We start from the raw sequence: 16,810 nt of genomic DNA on the forward strand, positions 1-16,810 counted from the left end.
AACTATAATATTCTTTCATCGTCGGTGATTGAATGGCGCCAGTCCAAGATTATCTATGAGCTAGGAGACAGGACAAAAAGAATGGACCCTATCACTCCTTTTATTGACCAAATTAAAGGGAATTCAAGGAACATTATATAAATATATAAAAAGTAAAAGGAGTTTCGCCAATTCACCATGGCCATGGCTTTGATTTTCTAATTCGCCATGTCAAATTGAGATTTTTATAGTTATCATTGCAAATTTGTGGCAGAGGATAAATGAATTATGATATATAATATCTATATATAGTTTAATTCTGTTTATATGTACAAAAACTAAATATGATTAGTTTCTTGGAATTTAAATTTGACACAATGTTTCAATGAGTAGTTATTTTTTAACTATTCAATTACAATTGATAATAAACCATAAATTTAAGTTAAAATAAGTTAAACCATATAAACGTATGAATTTATGTATTCAAATACCAAAAAAAAAATGTTTATTAAAATAGGAAAAAAGAAAACTGGTGACGCTGACGCAAAACAAAAGCAGAAGAAAAATGAAATGACATCATCAGCGCTGAGCAGGGACTTCTCCTCTCCTCACTCCTCTTGTACATGTACATGGCCCATTAGACTGAAGTGAGAGAGCGGGCAGGCTGTGCTATTTCCAAAAGAAAAGCCCAAGTCACTGGCCCATTATCATAGCTCAGCCCACTAATTTTCATATATTAATTCATAAAATAAAAAAAAAATAAAAAAATAAAAAATATAGAAACTGTGAACGGGTTTGTATTATAGACGCAGCTTTGTTGATTGTTTGCCATTTTCATTTTGTTAATCTTGTTTGCGGTGAATTATAAGCGTGACGATTTTCTGATTTTATGTATTCTCAAGTTTTTTCTTTTTTATTGTAATTGATTGTGAAGGATGAATGGTGTTTTGAACATTTTGTTCCCAGAGTTTTCTGACATCCCTTAATTCATACCATTTCTTTGTATTTTTTATTTTGTTTTATCCTACAAGCGCAAGACTATTTACAAGGTTTTGTAGTAAGCTTGGCTGACAAAAATTAATTAGGGTTGAGGTGAATGAGGTCAAATGATTCGATGCACAATTTAATAAAATTTAGAAAAATTATGCTTAACAAATATTAACAAAAATCCATCAATATATATTCATAAATTGGGTTACATCTTAGCCCTAAAAACTTTATTTAGTTCATAATTGAGTGAAAAGAAACAACCATTGTAAAAATAATAAACATGAGATAAAGAAAAAATTAAAAGAAAACTCCTCTAATAAATAATCCAAAACTCCAAGAATGGATGCTTTGATCTTCCCAATTACGGCTCCTCTTCTTTCTCTAGTTTCTCTCACCTTCCAATCTCCTCTAAAACTAACTAAAGATCTTTATTTATAGTGCTATGGCTTGTGGGTTGAATAGGAAAACGTTTAATGCAACTAAAACAAGTGAAATTTGGATTAGGCTTTACACAGCCCATACAGGCCCACTCTCCATCACTATGACGATTGTTCTTCCCATCCAACGAGCCTAGTATCTTCAGAATTCGACAAAGTCATCAACAAGAAAATTGTAGCTCTCTAAATAAGATTTTCAACGCCATAAGAATTGTCTAATTCTGATTTCTACAACTCAAGTTACAATCAAAACATTGAAGCATGTTCATCCTTGAAAAAATTCTAAGATTCGAATCTCCTCTTTCAAAACACTATAACTTTCTCATTTCAACTCCGATTCGTGATTCGTTTATTCCTACCCATCACCAATTCAGTCGCCAACATTGTGCTTCATTCAAATATCGTTTATGACCTGAAAATACTTAAAATACACATGTGATCCCATAAAAGGTATTGAAGAAATAATTAACCCAAATTTAGCAATGTAAACTAAGTTTCCCACAAATAATCTAAATAAATCACTAACTAAACACGTATTTTTAAGCTGATATCATTACTCCAAACAGGTATCTATATACTTTATTTCTTTTGCTTCAATAACTCTGTGGAAGCTGATTGTTATGTGCTATTATTTGGATCACAATGAATACAACCTACATATCTCCAACAATTTCATTAAGACACATTTGCATATGATAGACACAGGATTTATTATTATTATTTTTAGTAAGAGCACAAGATATAAAATTAAAAAAAGTCTAAAAATAATCTTGAGTTCTTTGAATTACTGATTATGACAAAGTGTTTCATGTAGAGTGGGAATCCAAGCTTGTAGTGAAAAGAAAGGTAATTGTGGGAGGAATTTGTTTATCTCACATACACTTCTGTTTTTGACTTTGTAATTTTCATCATAGACATTGAAATGAAAGATATTTCAGATGCAGCTTTTTCACTTTACCAAAATAAGGATATATCAGAAGTGCCGTTTTTATTGATTTCTCATTGTTGGATATTATTATCACAATAGCCTATAGTTTAATATATATTTTTTTTTTTTTGAGACATACGAGAAAAAATAAAAAGATTGATCATCTTAGATGTTGATTTATTCTCATAAGATTATCTCCCAATGGATTGCTTGAGAGTTTTCTGTTGCAACTTCTTTTAGCTTGAAAGAGAAGTCATTGATGCTTTTCTGAACCGGTACCTGATGTCGGATTTTTTTTTGTTTTAATCCTATGCAACTTATCGATTTTCCAACTATTGCGTCCAATTCCAGGTAGGACTGTAAACGAGCCGAGCCGGCTCGGCTCTGCTCGATAAAAGCTCGTTTAGAGCTCGGCTCGATAAGGCTCGGTTCGACTCGACTCGAACTCGGTTTGTTAACCGAGTCGAGTTCGAACACAGTAAAGCTCGACTCGTGGGCTCGCGAGCTTGGCTCGGCTCGTGGGCTCGCGAGTCTGGCTCGGCTCGGCTCGATTAAGCACTGTACACTTAATAGGGTGTTTTGGTGATTTTTTAAACTATTAGATATTAAACTGATATTTTTCAGTGAAAAAAGTTTAAAAAAATGACAGTTTCCCCCCCAAAGTGCAAATTTGAAATAACACGATACACCAAAACAAAGTGTCAATTACTCAATTTCAGTTCCCCATCCCAATTGCCCTAAATCCCAAATCGCAATCAGAGACCCCTAAATCCCAAATCGCGAACCAGACACTCTGAAATCGGTAATCTCCTAGGAATGTTATTTGTATATATTCAGAAGTGTTTTTTGATTTTGTAAGGTAATAGACATTTTGTAATGTTCAAAACTATCATAGTTAATTCAACATTGGATGTAAATATGAAATGTTGTACGCAGGCAGATTGCTGTAAAAAAAGGGAACTTGGCTCGATCAAACCCGGATAAATGGTGGTTTGATCGAGCCTTATCGAGCTCGATATCGAACCGGCTCGCGAGCCGACTCGAGCTCGAGCTCGACACTGTTGTAAACGAGCCGAGCTCGATAAGCCAAAAGCTCGATTCGGCTCGGCTCGTTTACACCCCTAATTCTAGGTGAGATTCCAAACTTTATCTTCATGAAGAGGAAATATGATGCTGAACTGGAAAATTGATAATGCTTTCTATCCCAATAATCTAATCTCCTGTTGGAGGCTGAAAATTATTTTATCAGGTTATATCACTTGAATACTAAAAGTTGTGACATGCCCAAGCCCAAGCCCAAGCCAACCTTCCACCACTAGTTTTGTGTACTTAATCCTGGCAAAATCAAATTTTTTTTTTTTTTTTTCCTATTGAATAGTTAAAAGTGCTTTGGATAAATCTTTCTTGTTCTCAGACTATTTGATTAATAAATTTTTAGTATAAGATATTGGATTTGGGGGGACTATCTTTGATGTTATAATGTTATATCTCACTCATTTATTTTGTTGCTGTTTCTTGAGGACTGAAAAAATTTGCTTTTTTGTTCCCCATTTCACTGAACTTTCATTCATGATAATTTGTTTCAGAAATTTTCGTTCTTGGCTGTGGAAGGCACATTGAACCTGTGGATTCTGAACTTCGGCGATTCATTTTGTCTACTGGCATGAAGTTAGAAGCTGTTGACTTGGTATTGTCTAGTGAGCTAATGTTTCTTTATGGCTTTGACTAATATTTTAGCCTGCTGTAGTTGTGTTTCATGTTAGTCCTATATCATTGATAGGTTTTCATAAAGTGAGGTTGTTGCCAAAAACCTTCACTAGATATTTACTGTCAAATTAGGGAAAGAAAATATTTGTATAATCATTAGTGTATGATTAAAGCTATGGGAATTCTCCTATGATTCAATCGTTTGTTAGTTGTATTGGAGATGACTACATAATAATAGGATTCTTTTGAGATGAAGCTATTATATACACATGAATTGCAATTATTTAACTTAACGAGCCTCGTGGAAGTTCTATAACCTAACATCCCATGGCTGTTAGAAGTAGCTATTGTTATCTGTTGAATTAGTAGAAGTTGTTTGGTATTAGAGTACTTGTGTTTTCTATGTAAAATGTCCGGTATTGTTATTTCCACAGGAACCAACTGAAACTTTAACTTGAAAATAATGGTGAGAATGCTATGCCTTAATACTATAATAATGATTTTCTCTCCCTTTGCTGCAGTGAAATATTGCATCAACTTACAACATATTGAATGAAGAAGGTCGGATTGTGGCTGCTGCGCTTCTTCCTTATGGAGTTTCTTCATAATGCATAGATCCTGCTTCTAAGATGTTTCAGTGGCAGCCTACTGTTTGATGCCAGACTTCCTTGATCTGTTGATGCATTGTTACAACTGTTGTTGGAAGCCGCTTTAAACTACATAATCCCTAACTAAGCATTGGTTTAACGACTTGTAAAGTTGGAAAGGTTTTTGTCGGTTGAGTTAAGGCGATGTTGGTGTTGAATGTCACCATAATCCTTATCTTAATAATGCCTTTTTTTTTTTTTTTTTATAACTATTGAAATATCTTATTCTAATTTCTAACGCAGAGATCAGCCATTGATGTGTGGAGGGTTAGAATATTACATTTGTAAAGAATCTTCTTTAAGACGATGATATGAAACGAGTTTTCAGTTGTGTGACAAGCAAAATGATGATGCCTTTGATCCGATTATTGATCTTTCGGTTTAGGGTGGTCAAGATGTATTTGGACTTCATTCAGCTCCTTCATAGCTGGTTGGTCCAGCTCGGCTCCTACATCCGAGTGGGACTGTAGTTGTTACATAGTCCCTCGCTTGGTCTTAAAGGCATTCTGATAGCAGTCTCTAGAAGCCTTCTGATCTCCGCAGATTTCTTTTATTCCCCACTTAGTAGGGAATCGAATGGTCTGGTAGAAGGTGGAAGGGATGGACTGCATGCCATGGATCCACGACCGACCGAGTATCACATTGTAAGAAGAAGGGGTGTCTATTATCATGAAGGTGGTTTGGAGGTTGACTCCTTCTGCATAGATTGGCAGAGCTATCTCCCCTGTCGTGTATTTCTTTCCAAACCGAAACCGACGAGTAAAAGAGACCAACGGATGATGTTTGACTCATTTATCCCCGTGTTTTTAAGTGCCTCAAGGAACATGATGTTCGCTAAGGAGTTGGGGTCTACGAGAATCCTCTTGACGAGGATGTTGGCCATTTGGAGGGTGATGACCAGAGCATCATGGTGGGGGTTTAGGAGCGTCACTGCTTCATTGCGAATGAACTCGATGGTCAAATTGGTTGCCTTCTACGAGGATAGCCTAGAGATTGGACCTCGGCGTTGGTTGCAGCTCTGGTGTGACGTTTGGCCAAGGAGTAGCTTACACTGCTTACTTCTGATCTGCCTGAGATCACATTATACAACCCGTCTGTGAGCGATGCTTTTGGTGGAGGTGTAATCTGGCAATCCTTGTTTGCCAAGGTGTTCTTCCCTTTGTTTGTTAGGGAGTCGCGGAGGTGGCCTCTTTTCAGTAGCTCTACCACCTCGAGACGGTGGGCAATACAATCAGCGGTGACTTGGTCATGGTCCCCATGGTATTCACACCACTTGGTGGTATCTCGCTTGGCCCCAGTGTGTGGTAATTTCGCAAGCCATCTGACAACTTTCCCCATCTCTTTCATCACAGCCATTACTTATGCAAGTTCAATATTCAGGTTGTAGTCGGGTATCTTGTATCAGTGGGATGAGACTTATGTCCTTTCGATGTGCCGAGCTGGGTAACGATCCATTGGGCGTTGGTTGTCTCAATTAGGGGATCTCCTTGGCTAGTGGTACGGCTTGGCAGGGCGATTATCTTGGCACCATTCGACCTTTTTGGAACGACGATCTTCATAGGCAAAGTGTTTGACGAAGTTCACTTTATCCTTTTCCCACCTTATTTCTACCAGAGCTCAAGCCAACACATCTTCATGGTGGAGCAGTTGAACTTGGTGAACTCCTTATGTAACTCACTATCGGGGAGATGCCCTTTCTTGAAGGCGTCAATGGCTATCTCCTGATTGCAATACGGAATGAAGATTTTTTCTTGTTGAAGCGACCCATGTAGTCTAGCAATGTTTCTTCGCGGAGTTAACATACTCTATAGAGGTCACTTAAGATTTTCTCAAGTCTCTTGCTACTGGCAGACTGCTTAACGAAGGTATCCGTGAGTTGAGTGAAGGAGTCAATAGAGTTGTTGGTAAGTTGGTATACCATTGGAGGGCTAGTCTCATGAGGCTAGAGCCGAAGCTCTTGCACATGCATTCTTCGCGATTGCGTGGGATGGCAACATCGAACATCCTTTGTTTGTAGGATGTTATGTGATCATCAAGGTCGGTGGTCCTGTCATGGAGTTTCATACTGGGGAAGGTGAACTTGTGAGACATCTCTATGAGGGCTATGGCATCCACGAAGTGTGAGTTAGCGTAGCTTTAAGGTTGACTTTTCTTGAGAGGTGTGGGCATACCGAGAATGCACTAGATCATGGCCTCCATCTCGGATAATCGTTTGGCCGAGGATTTCTCAAGGGGTGTTGCCACGGGAGTGTATACTTTGTTTAGGAAGTGGGGGAATACATTGGGGTTGATATTTATGGCCGAGCCGAGCAAGAATGTTTGGTGGGTGGCTTTTACAACTGAGTGCGTGGGATGTGCTTGCGGTAGGGTGAAGGGAGTGTTCAGTTGTTGGGTTGGGGTGTCATCCACTCAGGTCGGGTCGGGTCGGGTCGGTTTGGCTCGACTCGGTTGGAGTTGAGTGGAGGTGGGTTTGATTTGTCAGGGTATCATGATCTAGGGTGGAGAATAATTGCCTTTGGTGAACAGGGAGCTGAGAAGAGGAGGCATGCTACTGACCAAATTCCAATCTACCGAATAGAATTGGCTTACCTTGTCTTGGAAGGTTTGATTCTTTACGTGGATGGCAGCGTTTTGAGCTTCCAAGGCCTATTACTTGTCATTGCTTTCTTGCACTAGTGGTGAGGGCCGCAATCTGAGCTGTAACATCAAGAGTAGGGGTTTCAGTGTTCCATTCATGATGGTTGAATCTGGAGAAAAGAGCAGAAATAGTAGATTGTTTAAGTCAAATAGTTGTCAGAACCCCACGGTGGGCGCCAAACTATAGATAGTAAAATCTACTGTCAATTCGAAAAGGACGAATCCCGTGAGAGCAGAGCCACTAATAACTTGATGGACCTGTACAGGGAAGAAAAAAGAATGTGAAGGCCAGATAAACACCGATGTGGTGTCTGCCATAGACACTTTGAAGCTCAAGCCAACAAGGCCGAGGGCATTTAGTGAGGGCTGAAGACGAGAAGGATTACGTGAATAATGGGATGGTTTTGGGGAGCAAGAACTTTGAAAGCTAAGTGTTTTTGGTGATTTGTCTGTGCTTATATAGTGAACCCAAGGGGTTGAAATCCTAGTAGGACAATCTGGAAAGAAATATGATCTCTTGTTTTTATCTTATTAGGCTTACCGTTTTGAGTGAGATTCGGGATCTCGACAGAAGAGGAAACAAAGTAGGATTCTGATTCCTATTTATGGACTAATGTGGGCTAATGGGCTAGTCCCAATTTAGCTTAATTTGTAGGATGACCAAACTCATAGAGTGGACAGTTAACAAGGTGGATTTAAGCGTAAGCCCAACCAGAATTGGGCTGAGGCCTTGGGTCGTAACCTGTTTATCTTGTCTACATGATTTTTGGCCTCGTTAGGCCCAACACAATTTTTGGCCTATACAAGTGATATTTGAGTGATCCTACATGTACAAACTAATATATACAAACTAAAGTTGTACCATTATTTCATTGATACGTATGTCTCTATTGTTATTGAGCATTTACTAAATTGACGTTTTTCATGCCTTTATTCATTTATTTTGAGACACATGTATGAAAACGTTTGTACATCTTGTATTATTCTTTCAAAAACAGGTAAAATACATCCTTCCCTCCCATCACATGAGCTTTGAGGAAAATAAATGTATTCTAAGGTTTCAAGAAATATCATAAAACCCGACCTCCTTTATCTTGATAATATTTAAATAATTACAAGCATAAAATGAGTTTTACCTTTAAAGGGCGTTAATGAAATTTCACACAAGATTTTTCCTTGTTAGCTAAATACAGGAAATATTTCTGAAACTAAAATGGTTGTTGTAGAGTGAATTGTCAAAGACTCCCCATCACTTCTCAAGTTATACCTAATTCAAAGGAAATTGAGTGACGGGTTCTTGTAAAGTGAATTGGCTTTAGCTATTTAAACTTAGATGGAGAGGCACGCGGAGTCTTTGACCACCAAAATCATAGACATATAATGTGTGTTCAGATAGCAAAGTGCGGTGTCTATAGTGTATAGAGTGATTCATAAAGTTAGAAAAAGGATTTCACGTTTATAACAACTCATTGATTTTGCCTAAAGATTTTAGATCCCCTCTTCTACATATATCTATAATTTTTATATTTTTTATTATCTTATTAATTTATTTATTAAAAAAGGTTTAAAATTTAGGTCTGCTCTTAAGATGATTTTGGAATTGAAACTTCCAAAAGTAGTTTGTGAATTCTGAAAGTCATATAAATATACTTTTGAAACCCTTTCATAAGATAGGTTATTTTATAATCTAATTTAATACTTATTTTTTGAAATGTGTTTTACCAAATATTTTGGCTTCGTTTGGTTCAAAATTAGGAATACTACTTTTAGTATTTCCAAAAAAGTTAAACAGTAAAATACCAAAAAACTCTCATTTTTTGGAATACTACTTTTAATATTATTCAATTTTTTTTAAACCCTCTAAATTTATTAATTTAATTAAATACCCCTAAACATTTTTTCAAAAATTACAAAAACACCCCAACAATCCACATTTACCAGATTCCGGTCACCACCGCCGGAAAATGGCCGGAATCTGGTAGGATGGCGCACTACCGGCTGAGTCATTGACCATCAACGACGACCGTTTGTTGGCCGTCGTTGAGAGCAAACACGGCCAGATTTGGCCGTAGATCTGGCCTTTGTCGGCCAGATCCACAGTGGATCTGGCCGGAAAATGCCATATCGGCGCATGACCGACAAGATCCAGCCGGTCATACGCCGATAAGGCGACTTCGGCCACCCCCGGTGGCGGTGGCCAGCTGGGGGTATTTGAGGGTAGATTGAGAGTGTTTTTGTTAACTTTTAATGTTTTATTATAGGGGGTATTTTGTAAAAAAACAAACATAAGGGACATTTTATTAATTTATAAATCCTACATCGTAATACCCGCCCAATTCAACTTTTTTCAAAAAACTTTTCCCAAAACCCCCAAATTTTGAACCAAACGAAGCCTTTGAGTTGTTAACTGAAGAAATATGTGATCCGTTTGGTTCAAAATTTTGGGTTTTTGGAAAAAGTTTTTTGAAAAAAGTTAAAAAAAAATTGAATTGGGCAGGTATTACGATGTAGGATTTATAAATTTAAAATACCCCCTATGTTTATTTATTTACAAAAACACCCCTATAATAAAACATTAAAAGTTAACAAAAACACCCCCAACCCACCCTTAAATACGGACAGCCGGCCACCACAACCGGAGGGTGGCCAGAGTCACCGTATCGACGCATGACTGGCTGGATCTTGCCGGTCGTGTGTCGATATGGCCTTTGCCGGCCAGATCTGACCGTATTTACTCGTCAATGGCCAGATCTGACCTATTTGCTCGTCAACGGCCAGATCTGACCGTATTTGCTGATCAACGACGGCCAACAAACGGTCGTTGTTGAAGGTCAATGACGACCGTTTGTTGGCCATCATTACCGACTGTTATGGCCAAAGATCTGGCCGTCAACGGCCAGATCTTTGGCCTTAGATCTGGTCTTTTCCGGTCAGATCCACCGTGGATCTAGCCGGAAAAGGATAGATCGGCGCACTACCGGCCAGATTCAGCCGATAGTGCGCCATCCTACCAGATTCCGGCCATTTTCCGACGGTGGTGGCCGGAATTTGGTAAATGTGGATTGTTGGGGTGTTTTTGTAATTTTTTAAAAAATATTTAAGGGTATTTAATTAAATTAATAAATTTAGAGGGTTTAAAAAAATTGAATAATATTGAATGTAGTATTCTCAAAAATCGGAGTTTTTTGGTATTTTATTGTTTAACTTTTTTTAGAAATATTAAAAGTAGTATTCTTAAAACTGAAACAAACCAAGCCATGATAATTTTCTTACTTAAAATAACGGCCATTTAATTTAATTTTCTGACTTTAAATATTTTCTCTTCCAAAGTTAATTGTCTCACGTCAACGCGCTGTTGTATGGGGAAATGATGGCAATCAGCAGCTAGGCTCAAATATGGTGAGTGACAAAACAATTAAATTAAGAGACTCTAAAGTCTGAACTAACTAACTATTAAGTAATATATTAAATGTTTCATAGAACCCTTCATGCAAATCAAATGAACTCAAACGATTTCCCGGCTGATTGTCTTCTATGTGGGCGTCGGAAGCGATGGAGTTGTGATTTCAGTGGTAATCGTCGATTATCATCTGAGTTAACTGTCGAATCGATTCTCCACCGAGAAATGGTTGTCTACTTGGAGTCTCCACCAAGTTGGCTATCGAACTGTGAGGTAGGAAATTAAAAAAAAAAATAGTTTTCTTCTTTTTGAATAAATCATTCCATAATCCTTTATTCTCTTAAGTATGATCAGACTGTACGAAATATATAATCAGACTCTTGAGTATAACTGTTTGGCTTAGTAAGAATCTACACGAGTCCGAGGTGCAGTGGTGAATATGGATAAAGATAAGTAGAGCATGGATTTTGTGAAATTATGTTCCATAAATGAACTTCTATTGATGAAATTTTTATCGACATTGGTGGCTTGAATTGAATTTATTGTTTACGAAACTAAAATTTTCAATTTCATTTTTGTATTTCTTTTTGTTAATTTTGGTACATATTCTTGACAATTGATGAAACACAAAAATGTCATTTCTAGAGCTCCATTATTTGTTGATGTTCTCTTGACCAACTGTTATAACTTTTTAATCCTGTATAAAATGTTATTTTCTCCCATTTTAAGGTAATATTGTGAACTACCTATTTCTCAATGAGGCTTTTGGAAAGGTATCATAGCTCACGAATTGTCTCCAAAATATCTCATATTCTACGGTGAGTATGTTTTCTCCCCCCAGGATTGAGTGCAAGGTTCTTGCGAAGCTTACACTACACTCTGGGTTGGCCCACTAACACATGCTTATCTGCATGATTTGTAAAACTCTAGAACACTCTGACATAGTTTTTGTAATTGGATTTATTGAAATTTCAGTTTTCAGTTTTGCTTTCAAAATTTATCACCCCTATTTCGGGATCCCGAGCCCTAGGAGTGCCTGGATCCAATGGGGCAGAGATAACCCGGGAGGGGACATGACAAGAACAATATTTTAACTAAACATGAGTTGTAAAATAAATAAATATATATATATATATATATATAACTTATTACTGATGATGTGTTATAATACTTAAAATATCAATTATTATTGATAATGTATTACAGTACCTAAATTAATACAATGACAATGATCCTTCTTTTCTGTACTTTTAACTAAACCTTACTCTTAATAACAAATGACAAACCTTACAATAAAATTGTAATTTGCAAGTTTAAATCATAATGCCATTAATTAATATTGACATTGTGCCTACGATGTAATTAAGGATGGCTCCTTGATGAACCAGGATGATGAGGATCGCTTTTAACCGGCTGAACTAACGGTAGGAGTTTTCTTCCATTTAAATCATCTGTAAAAACACACAAACGAAATAAATTAACAAAATTTAAAAAAAGAAGATGATATGTCTGAGATTTAGGCTAGTAATAGAGATACTGCTTATAATTCGAAATATATACATCAACATCAACATCACCACTATCATTATAATATCAAAAGAAGAGAGAGAGAGATAACACTGATATTAAGAGAAAGATAATAGTATTAACTGTATAGAGTCTTAGAAGCAAGAGCCGCCCATGGGGTAAAGAAGAGGACAATAATCAAGAGGAAGCTACAAATAAGATAACGAGTGGTACCGATATTGCTTGCCATAATTGTTCTTCTCTAGTTTATCAACAATACCTTGGTTAGGGTATGTACTGCCTGCATATATGTAGGAGAAAGAAGCTGTGGCTTAAATTTCCAGTATCCCAGCTATGCTTGACAAAATCATACAACTAACACACTGATTTCACTATCTTGAAAATTCAACATAGAGATTAGCTGTCAATGTCATGGAGCCATGGACTTGTTGAAGTGAACAAGAAGTTAACTTACAGTTTCAGTTGTAGACTTCTGAGGCGTTTGATTCTGACTTGGCAAGGTTGTTGAAAATCATAAATTTCCAAGAATTTGAAAGCTTGTTTCCGACAAATGTAATTTATTTCCAACTTGATGTGAAAACTATGACTTTGTAGGCTTATGATGATGTTTCAACTTTCAAACAAATTAAATAAATAATTAAAGGTTTTAATGAATTATATTATACTCTATAAAATATGAAACTGAGCAAAATCATGAAATTTTATTACAAATTAAAAAGTTTCTGAGCATTTTGTAATAATCATTTCATAACTATTTGAGTGATATCCTACATCTACAAACTGTATATATTGTCTGGAGAAAGAAGCTGTGGCTTAAATTTCTTACATCCGAGCTATGCTTGACAAAATCATACAACTAACACGCTGATTTCACTATCTTGAAAATTCAACATAGAGATTAGCTGTCATGGGGCCATGGACTTGTTGAAAATTGCACAAGAAGTTAACTTACAGTGTCAATTGTAGACTTCTGAGGCGTTTGATTCTGACTTGGCAAGGTTGTTGAAAATCATAATTTCCAAGAATTTGAAAGCTTGTTTCCCACAAATATAATTTATTTCCTACTTGATGTGAAAACTATGGCTTTGTAGGCTCATGATGTTTCAACTTTCAAACAAATTAGATAAATAATTAAAGGTTTTAATGCATTATATTATACTCTATAAAATATGAAACTGAGAGAAATCATGAAATTTTATTACAACTTAAAAAGTTTGTGAGCATTTTTTATAATCATTTCCTAACTATTTGAGTGATCCTACATCTACAAACCGTTATTGCAACATTATTTTATTGATAGTATATTATTTATCTATTGTTATTGAGTATTTACTAAATTGACTTTTTACATGTGTTCATTCATTCATGTTATGAATGATTTGAATGTTTTTTTTGTTGATTCAATTTTTTTTTTTTTTTTCGCATTGATTCTTGGAATATTAAGTATAGATTAAAAAAGGTTTATGCATACCCTTTCAATCAAAAATTTTATTAAAAAAATATGATTTACAGATTAATTGAGTATTTCTTCTTTTTAATATCTGCCAAATCCTTTTTAATGATTCTAATATTTTAGCATGATAACTTATTTTGTTAGAGATAATATTTGTTCTTGAGTTAGCAATCCTTTTTTTTTTTCTCTTTTGTAATTTTTTCTATTTGGTTTCTGATTATGTTTGCTCTATTCTGTATGAAAAAATTTGTACATCTAAAAACAGGTAAAAATACACTTTCATCCCATCCCGTGAGGTTTGAGGAAAATAAATGCATTCTAAGGTTTCAAAAATATCATAAAATCCGACCTCCTCTGTCTTGAGCTATTTAATATCTAAATAATTACAAACATAAAATGAGTTTTACCTTTAAAGGGCATTAATGAAATTTCACACAAGATTTTTCCTACTTGGCTAAATACAGGGAGGTTTAAATGATATTTCTGAAACTGAAATGGATAATTAAAAGGAAATTGAGTGACGGGTTCTTGTAAAGTGAATTAGCTGTAGCTATTTAAACTAAGATGGAGAGGCACGCGGAATCTTTGACCACCAAAATCATAGACATATATAGTTATATTAAAATTCAAAGAAAATTGAGTGACGGCTTCCTGTAAAGTAAATTGGCTTTAGCTATTGTGTAATTGTACCCCGCTTCAAAAATTCTTTCTAAATTAGAATTCTAAAAGTATAGAATTTTTTATTGATCATCCATCTTCCCTTTCAAATATAGCAAGTATAGGATGTAGGGGTGAGCACGGGCAGTAGGTAAACCGAACCTGTAGTTAGAACCAGAACCTACCCGAATCAATACTGGGTGGGTAGTTTGGTTCCTTTTTTTTTTGGAATCAACACTGTGTGTTTCGATTCCTACATGTGGAGGTCGAAACCAATCGGAATCTGTAAAAAACCTGCAGCAGGTACCCGTCTTTTAGAACCTGGGCTGAAATGAATATCTGTGAAGAATTGGGGGTCTGCGTAATTTTACATATAAAAAATTAAAATGAAAAAAGTTAAATTTTTACAATAACCTAATTAAATAAAATATAATTATACTTATTCATATAAATTATACCATATAAAAAACTTTAATACGTTAATATTAAAGTTTTGATTAATTAATGTTAATTGGAATTATGACCAATTAAAGTATTTTAATGTTATTAAAGAATTATTTTTTAATAAATAGTAATTTTTATTGAATAATAATATAATATTTAGTTATTTACTTCAATTATCAAGTTCTAAGTATATCTGTAGTAAATTAGTAATTATTAATTATATAAAATAAATTGATAAGCATTATACATTACTAGTTAAATGATTATTTAATCAATATAACATTATATAGTTAAATATTACTTAATTATTATAATATTCCATTATAAATTAAAGTTTTAATTAATTATAATATTACATTAAGATTTATAGTACAATTACTTAATTTATTGTAACTATATATATATATGATCACATAATTGATTATATACTACATAATTAAATGATTACTTAATTATTATGACATTATATTATAAACATTAGTAATTTACCACATTAGCCATACTTAATTAAATGATTAGAAATTTAATTAATTTAATATTAATAAATTTATAGTTGATTATTTAATTAATTAACATTACGTTATAAACAATGATTACTTTTAATTATAACATTCCATTTAAACATTAGTACAATACTTAATTAAATGATTAAAATTTAATTAATATATATATTAAAGATTTATAGTATAATTACTTAATTCATTAAATATTACATTAACATGATCACATAATTAATTATAACATTATATATAAAATGATTACTTAATTAATTATGACATTATATTATAAACTAGCAATTTACTACATTAGCACAATACCTAATTAATGATTAGAAATTTAATTAATTATAGCATTACATTATAAATTTATAGATGATTACTTTAATTATTAAATTTATAACATACATTATAAACCTTAGTAATTTACTACATATACATTACTTAATTAAATGATTAAATTTTAATTAATTATAACATTACATTATAGATTTATAATATGATTACTTAATTAATTATAATATTCCATTATAAACTTAGTACAACATTAATTAAATGATAGAAATTTATTAATTATAATATTAATTATAGATTATAGTATGATTGTTTAATTATTAATTATGTTTGTGTTTTGGTTTGTGATTGAGGAATTTTATGTGAATTGTGATGATTGATTGAATTCAAATAGTGCCTAGAGATTAAGGATTTATGAGTCACATTGGACACAAATGAATGAGTAATCAAAATTTATTAGGGGTGTATTTGTAAACTTTTAAGGTATTTTTTCATTTTTTAAACAATAGGGGGTAATTGATTTTTTATAACACCGGGAAAGGAACTGGAACCTCCATTTCAGGTTCTGATTCCTTGAATTTAAAAACCTGCACTGTGTATTCTGGTTCCGGTTCCGGTTCCTTTTTTGGGAACCTTAACTGTGCGGTTCCGATTCCCCTGAAAAATACAAGGTACCCGGAACCACTCCACCCTAATAGGATGTTTTTATCACTTAATTGTCACCCTTTTCACAAATAATGTCTATTTAAATAGGAAAAAAGGTGTTTTCCCTTTTGGACGTAAAATGCAATGGATAGGATATATAGAGTGATTCATAAAATAAATGATCTAAAGTTAGAAAGTTTTATGTTAAAGTTTCAACAACCCATTGATTTTGCCTAAAAAGATTTTGTATCCTCTTCTACATATAGGGTTCAGCAAAATATAGGTAGACCCGGAACTGCAATACTCGGCATTGTGTTTCGGTTCGTCCTCGGAACTGACACTGTGTTGGTATGTCGAGTTCCCAAATTTGACCAACACTGTTGTCATTCCATTCCACCTTTCGAACAGTAACCAACAAATCGAAACTAGAACCGAGAATTGGATACTCGGTTTGAACAGACTTAAGAATTGACTCTCAACCATAAAATTGCAAAAAAATAAAAATAAAAAAGAGGTGGGGGGGCAACCAAACAAATCAACCGGTCAACTCTAACACAACAACAAGCAA

The 16,810-nt window shown here is 34.4% G+C and overlaps 1 long non-coding RNA gene and 1 pseudogene across 1 annotated transcript; one reads left to right on the forward strand and one right to left on the reverse strand.

The window, feature by feature from the left end:
- The first annotated feature begins 3,910 nt into the window (after nucleotides 1-3,910).
- On the forward strand, nucleotides 3,911-4,815 carry LOC116132123 (annotated as a pseudogene).
- Nucleotides 4,816-11,902: 7,087 nt separating this feature from the next.
- On the reverse strand, nucleotides 11,903-12,574 carry LOC116132088. The gene is made up of 2 exons (XR_004128371.1): nucleotides 12,376-12,574; nucleotides 11,903-12,176 (listed from the first exon to the last, which is right to left on the reverse strand). It is a non-coding gene; the product is annotated as an uncharacterized LOC116132088 (long non-coding RNA).
- Nucleotides 12,575-16,810: the final 4,236 nt, after the last annotated feature.

Source organism: Pistacia vera, unplaced genomic scaffold (assembly GCF_008641045.1).
Source record: "Pistacia vera cultivar Batoury unplaced genomic scaffold, PisVer_v2 Contig249, whole genome shotgun sequence".
NCBI classification, from domain to species: Eukaryota; Viridiplantae; Streptophyta; class Magnoliopsida; order Sapindales; family Anacardiaceae; genus Pistacia; species Pistacia vera.